Source organism: Oncorhynchus clarkii, chromosome 6, assembly GCF_045791955.1.
Source record: "Oncorhynchus clarkii lewisi isolate Uvic-CL-2024 chromosome 6, UVic_Ocla_1.0, whole genome shotgun sequence".
Classification (NCBI taxonomy): domain Eukaryota; kingdom Metazoa; phylum Chordata; class Actinopteri; order Salmoniformes; family Salmonidae; genus Oncorhynchus; species Oncorhynchus clarkii.
Window position 1 is genome coordinate 41,882,257 of NC_092152.1, and position 11,046 is coordinate 41,893,302.

Genomic DNA, 11,046 nt, shown 5'->3' on the forward strand with positions numbered 1-11,046 from the left:
CACAGTACCAGCACTTACAGTTGACCGGGGCAGCTCTAGCATGGTAGAAATTTGATGAACTTGTTTGAAAGCTGGATTCCTATGACGGTGCCATGTTGAAAGTTACTGAGCTCTTCAGGATGGGCCATTCTACTGCCAATGTTTGTCTATGGAGATTTCATGGCTGTTTGCTCGATTTTATACAACTGTCAGCAACGGGTGTGGCTGTAATAGCCAAATCCACTTATTTTAAGGGGTGTCCACATAGTGTAACTGCCAGTTTTCTATGCCCATGCATTGGCAGCCTACTATATTTCAATGAGACCACACATATACAGTTCCTTCAGAATGTATTCGTACCATTTGACTTATTCTACATTTTGTTGTCTTACAGCCTGCATTCAAAATGGATTAAATAAATAAAACATCTCACGCATCTTCACACAATACCCGATAATGTCAAAGTGAAAACATGTTTTTAGAAATGTTTGCAAATTTATTGAAAATGAAATACAGGAACATCTCATTTACAAACAGTACCAGTCAAAAGTGACAGCTTTGCACACTCTTGGCATTCTCTCAACCAGCTTCACCTGGAATGCTTTTCCAACAGTCTTGAAGGAGTTCTCAAATATGCTGAACACTTGTTGGCTGCTTTTCCTTCACTCTGCGGTCTGTCTCCTCCCAAAGAATCTCAATTTGGTTGAGGTCGGGTGATTGTGGAGGCCAGGTAATCTGTCTGATGCAGCACTCCATCACTCTCCTTCTTGGGCAAATAGCCCTTACACCTCCTGGAGGTGTGTTGGGTCATTTACTGTTGAAAAACAAATAATAGTACAACTTAGCGCAAACCAGATGGGATGACATCTGCAGAATGATGTGGTAGTCATGCTGGTTAAGTGTGCCTTGAATTCTAAATAAATCACTGACAGTGTCACCAGCAAAGCACACCCACACCATCAAACCTCCTCCTCCATGCTTCACGGTGGGAACCACACATGCAGCGATCATCTGTTCACCTACTCTGCCTTTCACAAAGACATGCTCGTGTTTCTTGGCCCAAGCAAGTCTCTTCTTATTATTGGTGTCCTTTATTAGGGGTTTCTTTGCAACAATTTGACCATGAAGGCCTGTTTCATGCAGTCTCTGAACAGTTGATGTTGAGATGTGTGTTACTTGAACTCTGTGAAGCATTTATTTGGGCTGCAATTTCTGAGGCTGATCTTTTCCTCTGCAGCAGAGGTAACTCTGGGTCTTCCTTTCCTATCGCGGTCCTTATCTTAGTGCTTGATTGTTTTTGCGACTGCACTTGAAGCAACTTTCAAAGTTCTAGTGATTTTCCGTATTGACTGACCTTCATGTCTATTCACTTATTTGAGCTGTTCTTGCCATAATCTTCTGTATACCACCCCTAACTTGTCACAACACAACTAATTGTCTCAAACGCATTAAGAAAATAAATTCCAAAAATTAACAAGGCACACCTATTAATTGACATGCATTTCAGGAAGCTGGTTGAAAGAATGCCAAGAGTGTACAAAGCTTTCATCAAGGCAAAGGGTGAATACTTTGAAGAATCTCAAACATAAAATATATTGCAACCGGTCAGGATGCTCTCGATGATACAGCTGTAAAACTTTTTGAGGACCTCTCCTGAGAGGGAAAAGGTGTTGTCGTGCCCTCTTCACAACTGTCTTGGTTCGTTTGGTCCATGATAGTTTGTTGGAACTTGAAACTCTCGACCTCTCCACTACAGTCCCGTTGATGTTAATGAGGGCCTGTACAGCCCTCCTTTTCCTGTAGCCAAATGTTCTCATCTGCTTGCATACACCTCCCCTATATCAAGGTGTTTAGGTACTTTCCTTATGCATTATGCTTTTCCGTGCACTAACATGTCTATCCTGTCCTCTATCCACCATTCATAGTGACAATAGTGGTAGGTGGATCGTTTTTCCAGATCTGCAATAGGCTACCTAGCAATCATACCACACATAAATGCATTCAAAGCTGCATACATTTTCAATATGAATCCACAAGAACAAATAGGAATAGCTGATAGGCAGTAGAGAGGCCAGGTGCATCATGGCGCATAAAAGAACAATGAAAACACGAGACACTCAGCTCAAAAAGCTCTCCTGTTGATCTTGTTTAGGGACACTACAATTATCATACCTTGACAAACCTAACGCTACAATGCAATGCATAATTTGCTGTTAAATTCCCATGTATAAAAACATTCAAATCACAGGGTTTTTCAGTTATTCAAATTATATTTTCAATGCAGCCAACAGTGGAATTTTGTACTCACTTAAACAATAATGCAAAGTTATTTTTATGTGCACTATGTATTTACGTACAAACTTTTATCAGCAACAAGTGAATTTGATGGAAACAACTTTGATGGGAAAATGCGCATATAGTTTTTGTGCACCAGCAGCCCCAAAGCATCTGGAATAAGCTAAACTACAGACCAGCCAAAACAAGCTTGTAAGAATTGTGCTTAAACTCCCCCCTCATACTCATTGGCTGGCAGCACAGTTGGTCTTAAAAAAGTTTGTCTTAAATGCTAGGTCGGTGTAGCTACATCCGACGTTGTGATTAGAATTTACACCTTATGCACAAACCAAAAGCCAGACTAGTCGTTGATAAATCCGGCGTCAGGAATGCGCCTTCATGACATTACAAGATTTCCTTCGTGCGGGTTGCTAGGCAGCGCTCGTTGTTTAGTTGCAATCAGTTTCCAAAAGCAAATAAAGGAAAAATTGCTAGATACCATATTTGGCGGAATGCGGAACTGTCAACTCTCACAAGTTGCTCGAGACACACGTTTTTGACCCTCTTATCATGCTCTCACCGGACGGACAACTCTTATATCTCACGCAATTGAAAAGTACTGTTTTTTTTCTTCTAATTGGTCCTTAGTATAGTCAGCACGTTAACTTTTTGAATGTGCTCCAAATCGATTTGAAATCGCAGCATCGACACCTACAACACAGTGACAGCAGCACTTTGAAGCAATGGTGTAAAGTACTTAAGTAAAAATACTTTAAAGTACTACTTAAGTATTTTTGGAGTATCTGTACTTTACTATGTATATATTTGACTACCTTTACTTCACTACATTCCTTAAGAAAATATTGTACTTTTTACTCCATATATTTTCCTTGTCACCCAAAAGTACTCGTTACATTTTGAATGCTTAGCAGGACAGTAAAATGGTCCAATTCACGCACTTATCATCCCTGGTCATCCCTACTGCCTCTGATCTGGCAGACTCACTAAACACACATGGTTCGCTTGTAAATTATGTCTGAATGTTGGAGCGTGCCTCTGGCTATCGTAAATAAATAAAAATTAAACAAGAAAATGGTGCAGTCTGGTTTGCTTAATATAAGTCATTTGAAATTATTTATACTTTTAGTAATTACATTTACTATTGATACTTTAGTATATTTTAAACCAAATACTTTTATACTTTCAATCAAGTCGAATTTTACTGGGTGACTAACTTTTACTTGAGTCATTTTCTATTAAGGTGTCTTTACTTTTACTCAAGTATGACAATTGTGTACTTTTCCCACCACTGCTTTGAAGCAGTTCCCGAGTGGTAAAGTGGTCTAAAACACTGCATCTCAGCGCAAGAGGCGTCACTGCAGTACCTGTTTCGAATCCAGGCTGCATCACATCAGGCGGTGATTGGGAGTCCCATTGGCACAGCGTCGGGTTTGGCCGGGGTAGGCTGTCATTGTAAATACGAATTTGTTCTTAACTGATTTGCCTAGTAAAACAAACAAAAATATTGGTCTAGTATAGTCTATATAAGGATTGAATGCATGTTTTAAAGAAACGCCCCTCAAGATTAGTGTCGTTCTCCGCTGAGTTTTTACAACTGTAAAAAGACTAGCACGGTAGCCTACATTTATCTTTATGCTGTTACTCCCGTCCCTATTGCAGAAAGCAGCCTGTTATTAACAGCATGTTCTGAAATCGATTTAATCCACACGTGCACTAGTCCCCTCTGGTAATTGGCATTTAGGCTGTGACAACGAAAAGGCAGCAGACAGACCTGCTGCAGCAAGCTATGTTTTAGCAGGGAAGTTTGGTCGGGTGACCTGATTTGTAACTATGAAAATAATTTTGTCAAACAGATTGTGAACCCAAAAGTGTAACTTTGATTCTAGAGGGGGTACAATAAATATAAAATAATTTGGTTAGTGTTTAAAGGCAGATGTATATAATCTTGTCTTCAGGATATTTTTATTTAGTCTGATCAGTAGAACAATTCACATTCTTAATAATGTACAAAATATAGCATAGGGTAATTACTGTGCTTGTCAGCAAAAACAGTACTGTTGTTCCCCACACTTATTTTATTATTCAAATTCCTCCCAATTTTGCCAATGTAATCACATATTTGAAATCTGATATGCCTACTTGTGTCATTAAAAATGATGTATGAGGCTATGTATTTTTGCAGCCATTCATGGACAATTTTCAATAAGTCATACAAATTAGCATTGGATCGTAAATGCTCCAGGAATCAAATATAATTTTTGACATTTCAGGCAAGGATCTTCAACTAGTAGGCATAAATCACCTAATTATTAATATTCACAACATTTTTCTAGAAGGCTAGGTGATGTTGAGAAATTCGCGCTATTTTAAAGAGACAGTCACCCAAAATACAAATTGCTTGTGTCCTCACTTTGAAGGCAGTCTATGGACAAGGACACTGCAATCTATGATTTGGTTACCCACTGCCATCAACCATTAATATAAAAAAATGTCCTGTGCAGAGCCTTGGTGTAGTGGTAACACTTCCCAGCACGTGTCGCATACAACTTTCCACCTGAGAACAGGGATCAATCCCACCTTCCCACTGTTTCTAGCACTTGCCTGTCTCCCTATCTATCTAAATGAATTACTGTCTGAATAAAATGTCAAACCACCTAAAAAATATGTTTAAAAAACATGTTAGCATACTTTCAATGTCATCCCCCCCAAAATGTCTAAGTAAACAAAGTCTTCGAATTGTGAGTCTTCATTTAATTTTCAATGCATCCTGAATACACCTGACCTGTGGTTCTTATTTTTATATTTTCCACCATGGTCATAGGCCTAAGTCATGTCAATAATACGAAGATTTGTAGGAATTTAGCAAGAAAACTGTAAAATGTTCCTGATGGAGGACCCCCAGTTATGCCAGGGGGCAATGAAATTCAAACAGCAAATCTCTATCCAAGCTTTCTTCAAAAGTTGTAAGCAAAGAAATGGAACATTTTACTTTTCAGACTCGAAAATTAGAAATACAATATAGCTGTATAACAAACATCGCGAAATGTTGACAACTACATTCAATTGCAACCGCTACAAACAGAGAGAACAAATGTAACCTGGAAGCGCATAACGGATAAAGTAAATTAGTAGAGTTGGGAGCTTGGCTTCAGGACAGTGGAGGATGTGAGAATGAAATGAAAAGAGCTCCCCAAATATCGCCTCACAGCAACATTATAGTTGATATATGTGGAGCAGATTCCCTTGCGTTTACCGGACTGGAAGGTGTGGACAGCATAGCATCACCCCGCGCATCCACCCAGCAGAATGACAAAGATGATGACAGCTCAGCATCCACTAACAGCAGCCTAGTAGTGAAGATAAATAACGAAGGTAAAAACTGAAACCATTAATTTATCATCAACTGTCAGGTGTAGGCTATATGTGCTGGATATTTCAAGGCACTACTGTCCTTTCTTCTTTCGGGTTGTTATTTATTGTGACCACTGTCTGCACGCAAAAAGTTGTCCACCACTTTCTTATTTACTTGTTATAATTTACACGTTTGTTATCTATTTTAGATACAGACTCGAGCTCCCCGAACACATCGTTTACAACCAGAACGCAGAGCCAGAGCGGGTTGCGTTGGGCAACGAGACAAGATCTGCTGAATGAGATGCAGCTGACGCTCATGGAGAAGGAGCTAGTGGGAGTGGAGATGGAGACTGATAAATTGAGATTGGGGAAATAAAAATTACGGCAAGAGAAAAATGTATTACATTTAGAGATTAGGTTCCTCAAGCAGCAGCAGATCATTGTAGAGCGATAGGGTGTAACATACAGTAAATTGTAGCCAATAGACCATATGAAATTGTACAATGAATGTTGAATATGAATTCCTAATCAATTATATATTTTACAATAATTTCAAATGTCTTTCAATACTGTGAAGGGACGTTTTGACGTTGATATCTCATATAGCCTAGAACTATTATAGTAGGCTACATTTGATGGATGATGTTATTCCGGACCAGTCGAAAAAGACTCCGTCTTGTTCTCCACTCTGGCCATGCGCTCTGGCTCAATCATTCAACCTGGTCTCAGAGGATTTCGCATGATTCTGTATGTAAATTCAAGACACTTAATTTAGTATGATATGTTACGTTTCATATCGTATGCATGAATTTGTGGATGTCCATCACCCATTTTGTATGATATGTTACGAGTTATGAATTTGCAAAAAGTATGATAAGTTACAAATTCTAGCTGGCTAATGTTAGCTTGGCTAGGGGTTAGGGTTAAGTTTAGGGTTGCGTTTATGAGTTAGGTTAAAGGGTTAAGGTTAGGGTTAGGGAAGGGTTAGCTAACATGCTAAGTAGTAAGTTCTTGAAAAGTTGCTAATTAGCTAAAATGCTAAAGTTGTCCCTGATGAGATTCGAAATCACAACCTCTGTTGCTAGACCCACCCACCAACCAACCATCTGTCTTATGTAACCATACCAAACATCAGTTCTAATTTGAGTGTCCCGGATTTCAGTTTACTATGTTACGTCTAGTCTGTGAAGCCAGGCTGAATCATTGGATGGGGCAGACTCTTCTCCACAATGCAATTACACTGTGTGGTAATGCAACACAGTGACCTATTATTCAGTACCAGCCTATATTATTTGCTGAATGTCATAATGCAAACTAGGGTAGACCTATTACCCTGCACTTCAGCACCCCTATGCATCGCATAATTAGGGACCTCGCCACAGCATGGGCATTGTTGTACTCTAGCTCCTGGTCTTTTCCTGGCCACCAACACTGGGGTCATCAGACACCTTTTTAGTTGGTAGCCATTATCCATCCACCAGCAGGATGCCACCATATCTTTGATTCTCATTTCCTGGTTGCACGTTGATCGAATGACAAGTAAAATAATAAATACATCCAAACAGTACAGCTGCTATTTGATGAATGGAAAGGAACTGTAACAAAACGTCAAAAAGTGTAATGACATTCCGAGATTGTCAAGCCAAGCCTTCGATAGCCTACTAGGTAGACCTACAAGGTGGCTATGGTTGTATTTTCTGTTTGTCGAGATTGACATAGTCTATTTTATTGTAGTGTTGAAAACGCAAACCATGATACTGAAGTGCCCAAAATATGTATGCTTTGTTTATTGGTTGTGTGGTACATTGGCACATAAATCTGTTGGTGGAAAATGTGTTGCATATAGGCTATTTTATATCATTATAAATATTGCATCAAATTGTTGAGGTTGCTACATGAGGTTGTGACAATAAATTAGCCTATGAATTAAAGTTTACAACATAGTTGCACAGGTCCAGAGAAACATTTGAGTAATCAAGGTCACAGACGGTGACACATTCAATACCACCTTCAATACCGTGTTGCATGCATCTAGCTGATCTAGGGTGTAATCATTAGTCCAACAGTTGCAAACGAGAGTTTCTATTGTACACATTCAGGTATGTTTATCACCGTTTCGGTCCATTTGTGTCTATTTAAGAAACACTTTTCAACAGAATCAGCAGATCAGGTGAATACACACCTGATCACACGCAAACACAGCTCACTTTCATAGCAGCCACATACAAACAGCATGCTTACTTTGCTTGTTAATTCCTTTTCGCATTTATGCACTCTCTTCCCGCATCTATGCGATTTCCTCCTCTCACATTTTCCCATCGTTTGTGGACTTCATTGCACAACACATCAGCTGTCTGTGACCATGCAACAAACAACACTTTCCAAGGAAAACCTTTAGATCAAAACTGCTAACAGCTACACACAGCCTACATTGTTGTCACCATATCAGCTAATGTCACAGTCAACATAGCTACAAGAACTAGCAGGTTAGTAAACCCGCTAATAATCATGCAGTACAGCGTACAGTCAGCAAGCAGTTTAGCAGTTACACCTGCGGGCTCGGTGGCAATAAATTAATAAAACCAAAAACAAACCTTGACTTGGAAAAGTTCCAGTGTTGGATAGCCATAGCCAGCTAGCTAACATGGCCTCCCTCTCTGTTTTAGCCGGGTTTTTGAGTAGGCTAAACTAGCTAGCTTCATTCGCTAGCTAAGTAAGTGAAAGAAAACAAATATTACGAAATATAGCTCTCTTCCTTCATTGTTGAAGAAATGAATTTGTTCAAAACTTTAACTAGTGTCTTTGTCTCTCTTTTGAGTCAACTAATCACAACATTTTATGCACTGCAGTGTTAGCTAGCTGTAGGTTATGTTTTCAGTACTAGTACTACGAAAGTTGTCATACATACTGTGTAAGTCTATGGAATGGGGTTTGAACCATGAGCCTCTTAGATTTTGTATTAAAGTCAATGTACCCAGAGAAGGACGCTACAGAGTGCTGTTGAGGCTACTGTAGACCTTCTTTGCAAAACAGTGTGTTTTAATCAATTATTTGAGGGGGGTGCATTCGTTTTAATGATTTCCTTGATCCTCTAGCCAATATCTGTGATGACGGTTGACATTATCTCCGACAGCAACACTGTGATCTCTGCACTATCTATGCTATGAGCCACTACAATACACTGATATGGCCAATTAAAAATGTGTGTTTCTGGGGTGGGTATGATAAACAGAGACAGAAGAGGGAGAGAAAATTAGATATATATTGAGAGATGAGAGAGAGATTAAGTGGCATGAATGTAAGTGATAACCTGTAGGAGAGGCTGAAGAACTGATTTCTGATCTCTGTTAGGGAAGGTATGTGTATGTGCAAAGGTGTCATGCTCAGGGGGCACAAGAGCATGTGCCTCCTTAGATTTGTCCAGTTAATTTTTTATTTATGTAAAATTAATTACTAAACATAAAACGTGGACATAAAAATGATATCATTATTTATAGAAAGATCTGTCAGCTGTATTTTGTGGCGGGAGCACACTGACCGCATCAGACAAATAGTACCCTCCCCCTATTATCCGTAGTACAGTGCCTTGCAAAAGTATTCATCCCCCTTGGTGTTTTTCCTATTTTGTTGCATTACAACCTGTAATTTAAATGACATGTCATGTCATGGACGTACACAAAATAGTCGAAATTGGTGAAGTGAAATGAAAAAATATATCGAAAATGGAAAAGTGGTGCGTGCATATGTATTCACCCCCTTTTCCATGAAGCCCCTAAATAAGATCTGCTGGAACCAATTACCTTCAGAAGTCACATAATTAGTTTTAAAAAAGTCCACCTGTGTGCAATCTACAGTTGAAGTCGGAAGTTTGCATACACTTAGGTTGGAGTCATTAAAACTCATTTTTCAACCACTCCACAAATGTCTTGTTAACAAACTATGGTTTTGGCAAGCCTGTTAGGACATCTACTTTGTGCATGACACAAGTAATTGTTCCAACAATTGTTTACAGACAGATGATTTCATTTATAATTCACTGTATCACAATTCTAGTGAGTCAGAAGTTTACACACACTGAGTTGACTGCCTTTAACTTCTTGATTCTACTTGAGACGCATATGTCTCAAGTAGGCACCTGATAATGCAAATGCGCTACGCTAAATGCTAAATGTACTCGTTAAAACTCAAACCTTGATCAAAATTCACAAGCAGGGTATTGAATTAAAGCTACACTCGTTGTGAACCTAGCCAACAAGTCAGATTTTTAAAATGCTTTTCGGCGAAAGCATGAGAAGCTATTATCTGATAGCATGCAACACCTCACAATGCCTGAATGCGACGTAAACAAAGACTCTGCTTATCCGACGCAGCACAAAACGCAGAAATAAAATATAAAACATTCATTACCTTTGACGAGCTTCTTTCTTGGCACTCCTATATGCCCCATAAACATCACTATTGGGTCTTTTTTTTGTTTAAATCGGTCCATATATACCCAAAATAGCTTTCTATGGAAGCTGTGTCATTCAGAAAAAAACATTGTTTTTAAACGCTGCGTCATTTTTTTAAATTAAAAAAGTCGACGATAAACTTTCACAAAACACTTCGAAATCCTTTTGTAATCCAACTTTAGGTATTAGTAAACGTTTATAATCTATCAAAATGATTACAGGGCGATGTATATTCAATAGCTCCTCGTCTGCAAATCAATGGCTGCCAATGTCCACATTTACAGCATCCTGGTGGAGACTGGAAGAAACGGAAGCCAGATAGTTGGATTTTCCAACAAAAAATTCAATTGAAAATGACGACAATGGCGACATCGTGTGGAATTTGTATGAATTGCATGCAGGTCGATATTACATTTTGTCCCCTTTTAACAACCCATGGAAGTGACTTATGGAAATTATTTTTAGCTTTCAGAGAGCAGTTTTTCTTGCGTTTTTCAATGAAACACACAATCTGTTATAGTCACAGCCGTGATTTAACCAGTTTTAGAAACTTCAGATTGTTTTCTATCCACACATACTAATCATATGCATATACTATATTCCTGGCATGAGTAGCAGGACGCTGAAAAGTTGCGCGATTTTTAACAGAATGTTCGAAAAAGGAGGGGGTAGAAGTAAGAGGTTTTAAACAGCTTGGAAAATTCCAGAAAATTATGTTATGGCTTTAGAAGCTTCTGACAGGCTAATTAACATCATTTGAGTCAATTGGAGGTGTACCAGTGGATATATTTTAAGGCCTACCTTCAAACTCAGTGCCTCTTTGCTTGACATCATGGGAAAATAAAAAGAAATAAGCCAAAAACTGTAGACCTCCAGAAGTCTGTTTCATCCTTGGGAGCAATTTCCAAACGCCTGAAGGTACCACGTTCATCTATACAAACAATAGTACGCAAGTATAAACACCATG